The 17947-nt window shown below is 42.8% G+C and overlaps 1 long non-coding RNA gene across 2 annotated transcripts; it reads left to right on the top strand.

The window, feature by feature from the left end:
• The first annotated feature begins 3040 nt into the window (after nucleotides 1-3040).
• On the top strand, nucleotides 3041-17811 carry LOC117879562. Of its 2 annotated transcripts, XR_004646307.1 has the most exons (4): nucleotides 3041-4373; nucleotides 6251-6327; nucleotides 14183-14312; nucleotides 17018-17811. It is a non-coding gene; the product is annotated as an uncharacterized LOC117879562 (long non-coding RNA). The 2 variants fall into 2 exon arrangements; XR_004646308.1 differs by lacking the exon at nucleotides 6251-6327.
• Nucleotides 17812-17947: the final 136 nt, after the last annotated feature.

The following is a 17947-nucleotide window of genomic DNA, read 5'->3' as shown; positions in this document are numbered from 1 at the left end:
AATGTTTCTTTAAGTTGCCACCCCAATAGTGTTTTACATTATGCTATCCTCGGTCATCATCTAGATTTCATTCAAGATAAAGACCTACCCATGACACTGCCAATTGTCTCATCTTTGGGCTAAATGTGACCAAATAAGTTTCTGGTTTCTTGTGACATTAACACTTTAGCTTTGTCATCATCTTCAAAATGTCCTTCGGCTGAGTTTTCTCACTTTCCTTGTTGTCTGATTCCTTGTATCTGCATGTGATGAAAATGATACATCTTTCCACACTATGCTGTCCAGTCTTTAAAACTTTATCCATATTCCAGAAAGTGTTCATGTTCTTGCTGAGCATATTGTTGCACCATTGTCAAAAATAAACCATTTTTCTGAGCCACTATAGCCCTGTCTAGACTGCAGCCAGGTGAACACTAGAAAAGCGTTGCCAGTATAGCTATAGCAGCAAACCCTCTTAGCCCTGGTCTACACTACAGGGTCAGGTTGAATTTAGCTGCGTTAGGTCGGTTTTAAAATGAATGCATCCACACAACCAACCCAGTTCCGTCTACTTAAAGGGCTCTTAAAATTGACTTCTGTACTCCTCCCCGGTGAGGGGAGTAGCACTAAAATCAATCTTGCTGGGTCGAATTTGGGGTAGTGCGGACACAAATTGACGGTATTGGCCTCCAGGAGCTATCCTAGAGTGCTCCACTGTGACTGCTCTGGACAGCACTTTGAACTCTGATGCACTAGCCAGGTACACAGGAAAAGCCCCGGGAACTTTTGAATTTCATTTCCTGTTTGGTCAGCGTGGCGAACTCAGCAGCACAGGTGATTGTGTAGTCCCCCCAGAATCGTAGAGCGTAGAATGTTTCTACGCTCCCCCATCATCTCCGTCCCTGAGGTTATCGCAGATTAGAAGGCGAAAAAACCACACTCACGATGACATGTTTTCTGAGCTCATGCAGTCCTCCCGCACTGATAGGGCACAGCTTAATGCATGGAGGCATTCAGTGGCAGAGGCCAGGAAAGAATTAAGTGAGCGCAAAGAGTGATGCTGAGGCTAATGGGGGAGCAAACGGATATGATGAAGCATTTGTTGGGGGAGCAAACGGACATGATGAAGGATCAGTTGGAGCTGCAGGAAAGCCAACAAGAGCACAGACCCCCGCTGCATCCACTGTATAACCGCCTACCCTCCTCCCCATGTTCCATAGCCTCCTTACCCAGATGCCCAAGAACGCGGGGGGGGGGTGGGGAGGCTCCAGGCACCCAGCCACTCCACTCCACTCCAGAGGATGGCCCAAGCAACAGAAGGCTGTCATTCAAACAGTTTGCTTATTGTAGCCACACTAAAAATCAATGTGGCCTTGTCCTTCCCTTCCCCCCCCCCAGGCTACCTTGTCCGTTATCTCATTTTTTTTAATTAATAAAGAAAGAATGCATGGTTTCAAAACAATAGTTACTTTATTTCGAAGGGGGGAGGATGGTTGGCTTATAGGGAATTAAAATCAACAAAGGGGCATCAAGGAGAAACACACACAACTGTCACACCGAAGCCTGGCCAGTCATGAAACTGGTTTTCAAAGCCTCTCTGATGTTCAGCATGCCTTGCTGTGCTCTTCTAATCGCCATGGTGTTTGGCTGCTCAAAATCGGACGCCAGGCGATTTGCCTCAACCTCCTACCCCACCATACATGTCTCCCCCTTACTCTCACAGATATTATGGAGCACACAGCAAGCAGCAATAACAATGGGAATGTTGGTTGCCCTGAGGTCTGACCTAGTCAGCAAACAGCACCAGCAAGCTTTTAAACATCCAAAGACACATTCTGCCACCATTCTGCACTTGCTCAGCCTATAGTTGAACTGCTCCTTACTACTGTCAGGCTTCATGAGCCATGGGAGCAAGGGGTAGGTGCGACCGTGTGGTGCTGCTGACTGGGAGAGCAGCCTGAGGCAGAAGCCTCCAGCTTGCATGATATTCTAGGCAGGACTGAATCTCCCTGAGACGAAACTTAAAGAAGAGAATGACCTGGAGTCTCTGGCTCCCTTTTGGTGGTCTAAAAGGAGGATAGCCATGTCTGTCCAGGCATCCCTGATGGACCTCACCGAGGTCTGCCAGGAGCACTCAGGATATGTATGACAGCTATAAGTCCTACTGCACCATTTGCCGCGAAGGCAAGAAGCTACTGCTGTGTAGCAATGCAGTACTGCATCTGCCAGCAGCACCCAGGAGATGTACGGTGACAGTGAGCTGAGCGGGCTCCATGCTTGCCGTGGTATGGTGTCTGCCTGGGTAACCCAGGAAAAAAGGTGCGAAACAATTGTCTGCTGTTGCTTTCACGGAGGGAGGGGGGCCTGACAATATGTACCCAAAACCACCTGCGACAATGTTTTTGCCCCATCAGGCATTGGGAGTTTAACCCAGAATTTCAATGGGCAGGGGAGACTGCGGGAACTGTGGGATAGCTACCCACAGTGCACCGCTCCATGAGTCAATGCTAGCCATGGTAGTGAGGACGCACTCCGCCGACTTAATGTGCTTAGTGTGAACATACGCAATCAACTGTATAAAATTGGTTTCTAAAAATCGACTTGTATAAATCGACCTAATTTCATAGTGTAGACATACCCTTAGTGTAGAGTTTATAGCTGCAAAAAAGTGCTCAGAGCATGCCTACTGGTTTGGGCCCTGCAGGTGTGATAGGTGGGAAATAGCTCGTTTGAGGATCCCACCAGTGTTTAGCTAGGAGCATGGCGGTCAAAACTAAGCAGCAGTGCACATGCTCAATGACAGATTTTTAGCTGCCTAAGGCATTTTATCAGTGGGAATTTAGGCACCTAAGGATTTTATGCACCTGCAGGGTTAGGCAGCAGCTGAGCAGGGGTTCTGTGAATGCCAGTGGTGCCTAAATGTTGGACTTAAGTGCCTAAAGCAGCAGCCTAAGTCCATTTGTGAATCTAGCCCTTAGGAGCATAAGTCCCATTGACTTTCGCTAACACGGAGGTTTCTAAGTGCCTAAAGCCTGGTATACACTACAGGGTTAGATCGACCTAGCTGTGAAAATGTTTTCACTTAAATTTGGCTCCCACTGATATAAGTGCCTCTTTGTGTCAATTTAGTAACACCACCTCCCCAAGCAGCGTAGAGTCACAGTCAACGTAATTAGGTTGACACAGTGTCAGTGTAGAGACTTTTGTTGCTTACGTCAACTGTTACTGGCTTTCAGGAGCCATCCCACAATTCCCCACACTGACAATACAATCGATACAAATGCATCTGTTGAGGACATGTACCACTGACACAAGAAGCCAAGCGTGGACATACACATTCAATTTAGTGACTGCAGTGGCTGTATGCTGACGTAAGTTAGGGCGACATAATTTTGTAGTATAGACATGGCCCAAATCACTTTTTGAAAAGTGAGACTTATGTTCCTAAGGCACTTTTGAAAATATTACCCCTAGCATAGACAAAAACGGTGGTATTTAAAATCTTATCAGCTGATTGTGGTCAACTTAGGGACTGTCCTGGGTTCTAAGTGGTGTTTAAAAATGTGTTACTTAATATATTGGAGAGATCTTGTCTCTCTATTTTCCTGGGATTGACATGGCTACAACTACACTGCATACTTATTTAACACCTATCAGATACCATGTTTGCTAGTCAAGATCAATGGCCTTGTCTATTCTTCTTTCATATGTGCAGGTTCAGCCTGAGCTCACATTCCTTCCTCATGTATTCCTTTCTATAATCGTTGCTTCAGGACTTAGAGTTTCAGCAAAAACTGCAGAACCTCTTCCCATTTAATATTTCTCTGTTAAATATCAATATCAAGCTTAGAGCTTCAATTGTGCTCTGTTTGATTCCCCTCCTGGTCTTAGCACCACTGCACCTTGTTACCCCAAAATCTTTGTTGTAGAATAATAAGGAGGTGACATATAACAGGTTTGACTCCTACCTGCATTTATCAACTGGGAGAGTTAGAAATCTGTGTGCCTCCTGCCCGTGTTGCATTGAAATAAAGGATAGAGAGAATATAACCTTAAACAGAAAGAAGATTTATTAAGGGATAGTTACAACTGGGGTGGGGGCGGGGAAGAATCCACTAAGGGAATCACTACAAATACCAAGAATAGATTCCAGCAAGGGGCATAGAGCCTAGACCTTTAACCCATCCCTTGGTTAAACTATTAAGTGCCTGAAAAACAATTACTGTCTCTCTTTCACTGCAGATGGAGGTCACCGGCAACTGATGGACCGTCTCAGACTCTCAGGAACATCAGAGGATCTGGCTCTCTGCCGCCGAAGCAAGAGATCAACAGATCTAGGCTGATAGCAAAGTCTTCACTGGATCCTTTGATGGAATACAGGAATCAGATATCAGGTAAGTATCAACATCCTTGGCAGGTATTAGTGGCCGAAGTCTTGATCCAATGCCCACGCAAAGAAACAGGACATGGCTGCCTTGATGGTGGACATCCCCTGCGTCACCACTGACAGTTCCTTATATGCTCTCTGTGGTGCAAATTCCTGAGGCACACTCTGGCAGACACTGCCCCCAATCGGTTCCAGCCGGTTCCAGACAGTTCTCAGTCTCTCAAGTTCTGGCAGGAAACAGAGTTTTGGCGGGAAAATGCCATGAAGAAAGGATACCAAGATGCGCCATCCTGAATTTTTAGACTCCGTTTTTAATAATTATAATACAGAACAAGAGTATAACCATACACCAATAACACTTGTGACAAAGTTCCTCCTCTATCTTGGTGGGTCCTGCACTTATTGGCAGATTTTCTTGCCTCACAGATTCACCATGTGGGTTGGGGAACAGCCCAGAGACCTTCCCCTCTGGAAGAACCCACAGTCCAGGTCAATTGGGAGGTTTGGGGGGAACCCGGGCCCGCCCTCTACTCCGGGTTCCAGCCCAGGGCCCTGTGGACTGCAGCTGTCTATAGTGCCTCCTGTAACAGCTGCATGACAGCTACAACTCCCTGGGACATTTCCCCATGGCCTCCTCCAAACACCTTCCTTATTCTCACCACAGGACCTTCCTCCTGGTGTCTGATAACTCTTGTGCTCCTCAGTCCTCCAGCAGCACACCCTCTCACTCTCAGTTCCTTGCGCTTCTTGCTCCCAGCTCCTCACACTCGCACCACAAACTGAAGTGAGCTCCTTTTAAAACCCAGGTGCCCTGATTAGCCTGCCTTAATTGATTCTAGAAGCTTCTTCTTAGTTGGCTCCAGGTGTCCTAATTAGCCTGCCTGCCTTAACTGGTTCTAGCAGGTTCCTGATTACTCTAGTGCAGCCCCTGCTCTGGTCACTCAGGGAACAGAAAACTACTCATCCAGTGACCAGTATATTTGCCCTCTACCAGACTCCTGTACCACACTGGTCTGGATCTGTCACACACCTTACATATCCTCTCGTTGACAGATGTGACCACCTTTTAATAAACATCTGACATTATTGTTACACTAATACCATTGAACATTGACCCCATAATGTGGTTATGCAGGTTGACACATTACAAAAATCATTACTGTAGCATCTTTAGTTTTTTTCTTACACACATACACAGATGTAATCACTAGATACACGATTATAACCAGCTCTATGAGCAGTATTACTATAATTGGATGGAGCATGATTTCCCAAGCCTTCCTATATTCACCCGATTTAGCTGTAAAAAGATATTCCCACCTATAGGACGATTTGATTTCATCACCAGTTCTTTTTAACACCTTTTTGATTTGACCCACAGAATGATGTAAAGTGTGAGCTTCTGGAGCTGTTTTAGGTGATAAACCATATCCTTATGGTGCATTAGTGCTTGGCGGTTTGCTCCTGTTTGAATAGATGGAAGATGGTCATAGAGTAAGATGCTATTATGCTCTGCACTTCCACGTCTGACAGAGTAATATTTATATCACACCTATTATAGAAAACATTGCACATAAACATATATTATCTCCTGCATCGTGTTCAATGTGATAAAAACCATTAATTAACAAATTTTTACATAAAGTTCTTATACACAGACAGTGACTATCAATAACCACTATAGCCGAATTATGAAAATACTGTACATAGGATGGTGAAGCTGGTAATTGCATTTTCCTTCATGGGGATCTAAACTTATATGAGTCTCCTCCTATACTCCAGTGGTACAGGTAAAACCCAATTTGTCTAGCTCAACACAAGCTTGTAAATTTAAAGAATAATATTACTCTCCTCTTACATGCACCCATTTGGTATTTTCCATAGGCATCATTAGGGAATTATTCACAAACATTCCCAAAGGAATCTGGGGATGAATCCTTTCCAGTATGGCATCCCTTAAAGTAAGTATGTATGCCATGGTAGTCTCATTAGCATGGTCATAGGTGAAATTCACCATTTCCCACCATTGCTGCTTCCCCCACCCCCGAATTTAGTGGCATTAGACCAGATAATGTTTTAATTTCCTGTGGCACTATACCGTTATAACCATCCCTGAGTATAGCCTTTGCAATATCGAGAAGCAACTGCTGCGCTTGCATAAATGCAAATGCCTCTGTAAGATGAGACTGCAGTATTTCTAGTGCTCCTATAATCTGAAGGTGATCTTTTTCTTGCACTTCTAACCATGTTGGTAATGTGTTAGCAATATTAAAACCTAACTCATCCAAGTCATTCAACGCTGCTGAGAGGGGGTTGGCTAGTGAGGAGATATCCTGTCCCACTTCACCTATGCGTGATGCCAGGAACTGCTGATCTACCATATTCAGCACTCCTAGTCCAGTTCCCACCCCTCCTAGGATCTTAGCAGCTAGATCTCTGTGGAGAGATGGCTGTTGCAAGACACTACCTTGTACCCACGCCATCCATCCCATTCACAAAGGTGTTACATACCGGGCACATTGTTTATGCATAGGGATTACAGAAACTTGAACCTTTAAAACCAATTTTTTTTAATACAAAGTGAGGGTTTATAATTAAACTGCGAGATACATCCCTTTTTACTACAAGTGGTCCACTAAACTAATGTATGGCTACAAAAACTTTAAATGTCCTTTTTAATCCAAAAGGACCTTTCAATTCCCAGTTCCCAGTATCATTTACAGAAACATTCAGTTTTAACCAAATGTAACATATTACTCCAAAACCTCTCGGGTGTTCTTCCATTTCGCAAAATTTTGATTTTACAATCTCCTCAGGAGCCTTACAATGAGCAATACATTTTTGACATTTTAGTTCAGTATAGTACATTTGACATCGAGGGAGAAGGACCTTTACATTTATTGAAGATACATTAGTGGAGGTAATACCCATCATGATAGATACATTGAATGGACCTGGAGTTACTCTATTATTGTATTTGACCATGGCATAAATACATTTTGAACCATTCCAATCCTGTATACTACTGGAACAACCCTTAAAGCTTTGATCATCCAGCATCCACTTACATTGCCCCGTGACCTTTTTAATAAATCTTATCTGCGTCTGAAGATTGATAATAGGGTCGTGCTTCATCTGGGCATCATGGATAGTGAAAGCTATGATAGACTTATTCCCTTCAATTTCCTCAAAGGATAGATAACAATATCCACTCCAAGTATATGCATAAACATTCACTAGACCTGACAATACATCCTCGGGCGTGACCCAATAATCAGTATCTGGTGATAATTTAGATGGAACAATACTACTGTCTTCCCGTTTTTTACGACCTGCTCTGAAACGTCCTCCTCCTACTCCATATGAACCTGGTTTCCAAGGCCTTTTACTTTGACCTTTTATCCATTTGGGAGGAACTTGTCTGGTTGCGGTTGTCTGCACATCAGGCATTTGGAACTTTTCTACTCCTATATTTTCATTAGAATACCATTGTTTTGTTGGGACTTGTAGGCTGGGTATTGGTGGAGTTGTTATTCCTTTTTCTGACTCCCTGTCTTTTTTCACATTGTCCTCTGGTTCCTCAGTCTCATGCTCATTAGAATCAGGATCAACTTCTGGGAATACGGGTACTTCCCACTTATGTGCCAACTCGTGATTCGCTAGACAATACCAATGTTCATTTTCGTTAACCAGTAACATAGAAGATACCCTATTGGTATCCAATAAACCTATGTACAAAATCATGAACAAAAAAGGGGTCTTCATGCTTTCTTTCCCTATAGGCAAACAGAGAAAGAGACACAATTAAAACCTTATGGTGGCTTAGCATCATCTTTTGATTGTTTTTTTTACTGCAATTTCCCTGCTTTCTTTCCATGACTTTAATTGTGAAGAATGAAACCATTTGGGAACCCTCTTTTTCCCTGTGGAAATTTCTAATAAGTACACAGAGGGACTTGCCTTTTCCAGTATGACAGCCGGACTTCCCATCTAGGGGAGAACGGATGGTGTTTCTCTGAAAAATATCAGAAGAGGACTTTATCCCCTATATTCCATTCCACAAAAGATAAATTGTTCTTCAAATGCTGGTCCATTTTCTTGGTAACATCCTTTAAATTAACAGCAACCTGCTTCTGCACTAAGCTGATGGTATTCAGCAGTTCTTTGATATAGCAGTCCAATTTAAACTGTGGCACATAGTTATCTGGAGGCATCCCTCCTTCTAACCACCAGTATTCTAGAGTTCTCATCATTTGTCCAGTAAGGGCTTCATGAGGAGAAAATCCGATCACACTGCAAGTCGAACGAATTGCCATAAGAATTAAAGGCAGCTTGACGTCCCAATTTTTTCCTGAAATTTCTACTATCTTCCTGAGAGCATTCTTTAATGTGAAGTTGCTTCTTTCAACTTGACCAGATGTTTGGGGGTGTTCCTCAACATGAAATCTTTGCTTAATGCCAAGTGCCACACAAAGCTCTCACATTAGCTCGCCTGTAAAGTGGGTACTCTGGTCCGAATCTATAACTTTTGATAACCCAAACTGGCTAAAAGCTTGTTCTAAAAGTACTCTAGTGGTGGTGTTTGCCATGCAGTTCTTCGTGGGATAGGCCTCTATCTATTGTGTGAATGGCTCTATAAGCACTAAACAATACAGATTACTTCTGCTCATCCTCAGCAATGGACCTATGAAATCTATCTGCCCTCTTGTCCAGGGGCCATTAGTGGGCTGGTTAAGTAATGGTCTCTTTTGGATCCTTGAATCCGGGTTACACATGGCACAGCAAAGATAGTTGTTTATCCAGGATTTCACTTCCTTGACCATTGAAGGCCACTATCCTAGGGTGAGTAGGAGCTTTAAGATTTTCTCTGTTCCATAATGGCCTTGCTCGTGGGCTAATTTAATTAGCTCTTGTCAGAGACAGGACGGGATTACTAATACAGGGATGCTTCCGATGCCTTCTTGATTGTTTTCCTTTCTTGCTAGGACTAATCCTGTCTTATCTGTATAGATGGTAAACCCTTTGCTCCACTGCTTGCTCAACAGCTCCATCACACTGGTGTCCTTCTGAAACTGCTTTAAATCCTAATGTTGCAGGGTTTTGGTGGGATGGACAGCGTTCACAACATCCGTTGGTACATTCCATTCAGCTTCTATGCCCAATAAGGCAGCCGGTTTTGCCAGTTTATCCACAGCACTATTCAGGATGGAGATCTCTGACTGATTTTTCCTGTGGGCTTTGACCTGGAATAGGAAAGTTTTTCCTTGTCTTTCTTCTGCCAGCTTCCAAGTGTACAGTAAATACGATGCATGAGCTATTGACCGTTGATCCACCGAACACATGTTCCTTTCCAACCAAACTGCCATCCAATCGATGAATGCCCTGAGGACCCAGACAGAGTCTGTACACACCATGATATTCTTCTGTGGATCTGCTGATCTTAAAGCAGCTATCATTACCGCAATTTCAGCTGCTTGCACTGAGTGATGGTAGATGGTGCCTTGCACTGTCTTCCCTGAAGAAGTCTGCATAGCTGCAAAACCAGTGACGGGATCCGTTATGGTGGTAACTGGAGCCATCCACCACCCAGATTTCCCGAGAGTGTTCTTTAGCATCCTCATATTTAACTTCAAGGAAAAAGGGAGTCTTAAATGCTGGTGCATGCATTTCAGGTAATGGGCATTCATGAGCTTCTCCCGCAGTCATCAAAGCATAAGATACAGCAGCCAAGTGTGGAACCTTTCGCACTTCTATATCCCTATTTAAAAGGGTTAAAGTCAACATTGCCAGCCTTGGATTGGTGACCTTCCCTGAATTCATTTTTCCTGACAAAATGTACTGTACAGGAGTGTGTGTTGTTTTTAGTATTATAGAAGATATGCCTATAATATAAGCCCAGTGTTGTAAGGCCCATACCGATATTAAGACTTCTTTTTCACAACTAGAAAACCTGGACTCTATTTCTGATAGGTTTCAGAGTAGCAGCCGTGTTAGTCTGTATCAGCAAAAAGAACAGGCGTACTTGTGGCACCTTAGAGACTAACAAATTTATTTGAGCATAAGCTTTCATGGGCTAAAACGCACTTCATTGGATGCATGCAGTGGAAGATACAGTAGGAAAATATATATACACAGAGAACATGAAAAAATGGGTGTTGCCATACCAACTGTAACGAGGGTAATTAATTAAGGTGAGCTATTAGGTGAGCTATTATCAGCAGAAGAAAAAAAGCTTTTGTAGTGATAATCAGGATGGCCCATTTCCAACCGTTGACAAGAAGGTGTGAGTAACAGTAGGGGAAAAAATTAGCATGGGAAAACAGTTTTACTTTGTGTAATGATCCATCCACTCCCAGTCTTTATTCAAGCATAATTTAATGGTGTCTAGTTTGCAAATTAATTCCAATTCTGCAGTTTCTCGTTGGATTCTGTTTTGAAGTTTTTTTGTTGGGAGTATTGCGACTTTGAGATCTGTAATTGAGTGACCAATGAGGTTAAAGTGTTCTCCGACTGGTTTTGAATGTTATAATTCTTGACGTCTGATTAGTGTCCATTTATTTTTTTGCATAGAGACTGTCCGGTTTGGCCAATGTACATGGCAGAGGGGCATTGCTGGCACATGATGGCATATATCACATTGGTAGATGCCATCATGTGCCAGGTCCTATGACTTTAAACGCTGCTATCACCTTTCTACAGGTGAGTTTGTTTTTCACAAAAACCGGTAGATAACTCTTTATAGCCATCTGTAGGTCACTCTCCCACGTGGAAGAACAAAGTCTGCAGGTGCCTTTAAAGCACATAGTCTGTGAACTCCAGATATTACTGTACCGTGGTTTTGTTCTAAGGATTCGCTAAGGGATTGGGTAGGAATGTCCACAATAATTCTCAGCTGTTTCAGTAAATATTCCACAGCCCCCTAAGGATTGTAACCCCCAAGAAGCTAATACTGCTAAATGTCCTAAAGTACTTTTTATGTCCTTAGAAAAGGGTACAATACTGGTCTTACAATTGTAACTTTCAAGAGTCTTTACACACTTAATAGGCAGCAATTTAGCTTGTAGTGAATCATCAGGGCACAAGATGCTGGTAGATACCCCTGTATCCACCAACATCTTTTGACAGAATGACCCAAACTTTCCTTCCAACATGATGTTAACCGTTGGTCTCCTCCACTCATCATTTATGATGGGAGCCAGAAAATCCAGGTGAGTGAAAGCTGGGCCTCTTCACTGAGGCTCCAGGTGGGGAGAACACTGTTGTGTATTTCCCTTTGCCTGCTGCTTCTTACCCTCATATTTAAGCAGTTTCTTAAAGAGTTCATTTGTAGGAACTCGATCTAATTGCTCTCTGGTTTCGTATTTTAAAAGTCTTTCCCACAATACGTTCCTGAAGGCCTTTAGCTCTTCAGTGGTACCTTGCAACCAAGTTGCTGTTTCTTCCTTAAACCTGTTGCTCTGCTTATTATTATTGTTACCAGGCTTATTGCCAAATTTTCCATTTTGTGAACTCAGAGATCTTTTTACCGCTGATACCTTCTTTTTACAGATTGTATCAGTTAATTTGGTTGCGTCCTTAGTTAGCTCGTAGGCCTCTCTCACTTGATTCCAATTGCTGGAGCCCTATGGATTTACTGGTCCTATCACTAACCTCAGGGCAGGTGTAAGCCCTTGTATTACCAATTCACAAAATGCTGGCACATTATACTGCACATTACCATTCCGGTCTATTGGAGCTATACCAGCTAATTAATACAACAACCTTTTCCTTGCTATATAGGTCTCTGGATGCTCTGTAGCTTCCTGTTTTTCTGAATACACTTTCCCAATAAGGTTATCATATGGAAAAAACATTTTATGCACACCCATATATATAGCTACAATTTCAGTGATATGTCCCATAGACAATCCATCTGGTAAGGCATTGAAATCCTCTACACTCAGACATTCCCTGACTATCAGAAGGGAATCTTCCTTGCTAAGGTTAGGTAAGCAGCTTAAGCACACTAACCAGTTCAAAGCATTGTTCTTATCAAGCTGGCCCAGCTGCTTTCCTAAAGCCTTTGCTTATTCTGCCAATAACATCTTTGTTTCATAGCGCGTCTCAGTAGGCCGTTGAGCCCCATATGGCATGACTATAGTAGTGATCAGGGATTACTTTGTCCCATCACCCTTGGGCCTTCATCCAAATTAAATGGCGCTGATGGAATAAGGCCTTTCTCTGCAGTAGAGTAACATGGTGGATCGTCCCTATGTTCCTCAGACTCTACGTCTGAACCTTCCCCGAAAGTGAACTCGGCTAGCGGGTTAGTTTCCACTGCGCTAATTATACCTATAGAGATCTTTAGCTGCTGCTTCAGCTTCTGAATCTTGTTCAAGCCAGCTGAATGATTTATTACTTCTGACCCTTGAGCCTGCTTGGCCTCCCTCAGGAGCTGCCTGATAGTAGCTAGGGCCTCTTCTAATTTTGTGGACAGGATTTGATTTTCCCTTTTGGCCTTTGCCCTGGATGAATTGGCTTCCTGCAGCTGTTCTTCTAGCTGCATGATTTGCCTAGCTTGTTTTGTCATTTGGGCAGTATCCATCTGATGTTGTGCCACTGCCTTCTCCAGTTCCAACCCATTTGTTTTCTCCTGATCTTTTGCCTGATTGGCTAGGGCTTTTAGGTGACTCACCCTACCATCCAATTCCCTGCACACCATAGCGAGCCCATAAATCAATGCTCGCTTTTGTAATTTTTTTCTTGGGAACCGGCTTGCTTGCCAAATACCGTCCCCACAATATTTGTAATTTTTGTAGTGTCTCATCTCCCTGGAAAGCCCCTTCCTTCCAAGGGTTTTGAGATTTCCCAAAAACAGACACTGCATACTCCAAACTATTTTTATTAGACTGCCAGGACCATCCTTCTAAGCTGAAGACCTTCTCCATCTTACCACTGGTAAAATAGACAGTAGTTATGTCAAAGCCAAATAGCCCACTGTCCTAGACTTGTGGTGACTATTCGCTTATGGTCAGTAACTCATGAGAACCCACAGCTGCCTCCTTCGGAACCCAGAAGTGCTCGGTCACGACCACAGACAGTTGTCTTAGAGATGGACAGTTAGGGCCTTACTCTCCACCTCTGCCTTAGATTAAGTGACTGGCCAGGTCCACTTAACCCAGGACTTGACAGTCTGCCTTGCTGCAGGCTGCTTGGGTCCGCTCCCTAGGCTACTGGCGTAAGCAAAATCCTACACTGCAGTGAGCCTCGGCCTGTGGGCCTCTAGCTCAGTCTACATAAACTACAACCAAATGGGGAGACAAAATATGTCTGAACAGGCAGTGACCTGGGGAACCCGTCCAACCAACCAGTCGACGCCCTCACCGATACAGTTCCAAACCCTTCCCTCCCCGAGTCTATGGACCATTAGCCGGAATCTATTCAACCTAAGGACCCCAATCAGGGAGCTAAATCTTTGAGGAGTCCTGCGTGGTCGCCAGTAAATTTTACCCCAAAATCTCTGTTGTAGAATAATAAGGAGGTGACATATAATAACAGGTTCAACTCCTACCAGCATCTATCAACTGGGAGAGTTAGAAATCTGTGTGCCTCCTGCCCGTGTCGCATTGAAATAAAGGATACAGCGAATATAACCTTAAACAGAAATAAGATTTATTAAGGCATAGTTACAGCTGGGGTGAGGGATCCACTAAGGGGATCACTACAAATACCCAAGAATAGATTCCAGCAAGGGGCCTAGAGCCTAGACCCTTAAACCGTCCCTTGGTTAAACTATTAAGTGCCCGAAAAACAATTACTGTCTCTCTTCTACTGCAGATGAAGGTCACCAGCAAGTGATGGACTGTTTCAGAGTCTCAGGAACATCAGAGGATCTGGCTCTCTACCACCGAAGCAGGAGATCAACAGATCTAGGCTGATAGCAAAGTCTACAGGAATCAGATATCAGGTAAGTATCAAAGTCCTTGGCAGGTATTAACGGCCAAAGTCTTGATCCGATGCCCTCGCAAAGAAACTGAACGTGACTGCCTTGATGGTGGACAGCCCCTGCGTCATCGCTGACAGTTCCTCATATGCTCTCTGTGGCGCGAATTCCCGAGGCACACTCTGGCAGACACTGCCCCCAACCAGTTCCAGCCAGCTCTCAGTCCTTCAAGTTCCGGCGGGAAACAGAGTTTTGGCGGAAAAATGCCATGAAGAAAGGATACCAAAATGGAGTTCAAACCTCTCCTACCACTTGCGCCATCTTGAATTTTTAGACTCCATTTTGAATTGCAGCAACATTTATTATAATACATAACGAGTATAACCATACACCAATAACATCTTACATCCTGTACAGTTGAGTTGTTAACAGGCATCTGGAATAAAAGGGACCATGATGGTTTATGGCCATACACGTTTGAATGTGACCGGGCAAGTTGGAAGGGAATATATCTTTATTAACAATATTATTAATGATGACATGGTCTTGACAACTTGTTGCTCAATTAGGGTAAGGTGTGTATTGTATCCCAACCTACCACCTAAAAGTTCTAGATCTGTTGTAACAGTATGCAATGACCCTTAATACTACAGAATCCCAGAATCCAAGCACTCTTTTTTAAAATAACTTGTTTCACAGCCTTCCATGAAGGGTTGTCTGGAATAAAAACCAAAAGAAAAAACTAAATACAAAATAGTTTTGCAGCGTTTCATTGCAATACCAGGTGAAAGCTGACAGTTCCAACTGAGTTTTGCTTTGGGTGTTTTGGGTTCATTCATACCTGAAACTCAAGGAATGCCATGTGACTATAAACTGAAGAAAATATTTGCACAAACCTTTGAGAACTAGAACCACTGAGTTCTATTGTGTGGTCTATAGCAAGCATTTGTGTATTTGCTATTGCTGTGGCAGGTGTCATCAGGTGACACTGTTACACAGTCTTCCACATTCTTTTTCTTAGCGTGTGAGCAAATGTTCAGTCCTAAGAAGACATATGCTGTGTTGTTGTTGATTTATGTCATGCAATATTCTGGGAAGAAGCAATGGTCCATGAAGAAGAAGCTGTGTGAGCAACAGGAAAGTTTGCTCTCTGCCTTGGTCTTTGATTGGAGTCATTTCTTGAGGCAGAATTGCTCCCTAGGAAAAGTGTGTTCAGCTGAGATTCCTGAAAGAAGGGTTTACCCGGCTGTTTGAACACACCTGTGCTAGGGCTGGTATATATGTATGAATATGACACACTACACTTACAATATACCCAGTATGTTTAACATCACTGATTTCTCCTTCACTAAGAAGCCAATCTGCAGGGCTCTGGATATCTGCTACTGTTCAGCAGCAGGGTAACTCTGGTGTAAGAACGGGACACTGGAAGATGGTTCAACTATGTAAAATAACTAAAAAACAACCTACTGTAAGTTAGATGTGTCCCACATTGCCTTCACTTAACCATTGTCCTCTTTCAGACCACTATCTGCTTTTCCCTCCTTAACTGTATGGAAGGCCCAGTTCCAGAAGACTTACAGGCATGGAGCATTCTGTTCCCTCTAAAGTGAGAAGGGGAAAACCCAAGTCTGGCCAGCTTTATTTACATAATTATAATATTGCTTATCCATAATTCTATTTATTGAGTTTTGTTGCTTTTAGTTGGAATTTGTTTATGTTTTGATTGTATCTATGATAGATTATTATTATCATTACTGTATTCCTAAAAGGGCATAGGTAATAGGCAAGATATGCCCTGGAATGTGTGGGTGACCAGGTGTGTATAGGTTGTGGATTTTGGTTTGGTAACCAAAACTCAAGCTCAGCAAGGAAGGGGAAAGAACTTTGTGTTAGGTACCAGGAACTGAATCCGAAGGAACAGAGCTCCTATTTTGCTTTAGGTTCCTCACGATTCTGGGTCTTGTGTGGAATGAGGTATGGGTGCTGAACTGAGCTTTTAGGGAAGCCTGACTGGACTAGTAGTGACAGTGCAGAACTGACTTAGCAGTGCACTGGCTTACTAGGCCAGCAGAAGCAGAGCTGACATCACAGACCTGGACAAAGTAGCTGTATGTCAGAGCAAAACCTGGTAGAGTAGTTCTTCATGGAGTGGAGCAGACTAGCAGAAAAGAGGCACTCCCTGACTACCACTGAGCCTGGACCTGTGAGTGTGGTTCAGTTCTGTGGGGTTTCTGGTGCGACTAAAGATTCTCAAAAAGTCAGATACTTATTGTTCGGAATTGCGGGGGTGAGCACACTCCTGATGTACTGGTTTGAGTGACTTGTTTTCCTATATGTAAATACAGAAAGAGTTGTCATATTTCTTTTGATTGTTTCCCTTTTCCCCAAATATAAAGATACTTGTCATTCCATTTTCCAAAGGACTCTGTATGCTTGTGAATGGGGACGAACCATCTGCAAAGGTGACCAGACAGGTTATAATTTAATTTCACAGAACTAGTAGCAGGAAAGGGGATTGCAAAAAAGGACCCCTAGCCAGATTGAATCCAGAAGTTGTTGCTGTCATTGCACCTGATGGAAGGCATAGTTGTATTGACTTATGAACAAGCACTCCTTTTGCATGTGCGCCCATTCATGTTTGTGTTCTAACTAGCACAATTCCAGGAATGGCCAATAATGATCCACCACAGAAAACAAACACAGAACAAATTCTCCCTCTCTTCCAGGTGGAAGATCCCAGTTAATTTGAAGCCCAATCCTGCAGCCCTAACACCGATGAGAAATGTTCATTCACATAAGCAGTCCCATTGAAGTAACAGGAATAAGGATTAAATGCTTGAGAGTTATGGTAAACTATTAAGTTACTTGAATAAAAACCATTGAGATCTTTTATATTTTAAAAGTTTGGACTAAATAAAAAAACGTTTTAATAAATGTAAGGAAACGAATATTTTCTGCAGAGGAGAACAATAGAGGGCCCTTCCTGTCTTGTTCTGTGTGCTACCTTTTGAGTTTGGAAGTTTGCTTATGTTCCAAAATACTTGTGCTCTGAGAATAGTAACACTCAACAGTTATTTCTAGTGTGGACTATAATAGAGAATAATTCAAGGCACCCACAATCTATTTCATGATGCAGGCATTTCTCTTTCACTTATGCAGTTCCCAGACTGTGGTGCCATTCTGTTCACCATTCTTAAATAAACACTACCCTGGAGATTTCCTAAATAGTTCTAAGTTGTGCCTGGGGAAACATTAGAAACACATACTAAAAGCATGAATATGCTGTTGATGAAACTATTTTGAATGTCCATTTTTGTACACATACTGGCCTGGAAGATCATGTAAAGCAAGAGTGTTTAAGATAAACTTGTCAGTAATGATACTATAATAGCAAAGCTTCCTAAATATTTATTCCTGATAAGGGTTTCACAAGCCCTCCTTGGCTTGCGAGTTCATAAATTTTTAACTTAAGAATTGTTTGAGAAGGAATAATTAATTACCATCAATTTTGCAATCTGCTTAGTAGACGTGATAGAATGGAATATAATTTACTATTTATTTTTAACAATTCATTTGTTGTTGTAATGCTTATTTATTATAAGGAACATATATAGGTCCCTTAGATTTCAGAGCCTAATGTAAAATGGTCACCATTT

Source organism: Trachemys scripta, chromosome 6 (genome assembly GCF_013100865.1).
Source record: "Trachemys scripta elegans isolate TJP31775 chromosome 6, CAS_Tse_1.0, whole genome shotgun sequence".
Taxonomy (NCBI): Eukaryota; Metazoa; Chordata; order Testudines; family Emydidae; genus Trachemys; species Trachemys scripta.
Note: the sequence above shows the minus strand (reverse complement) of the source record. Positions and strands in the feature narration are given on the sequence as shown.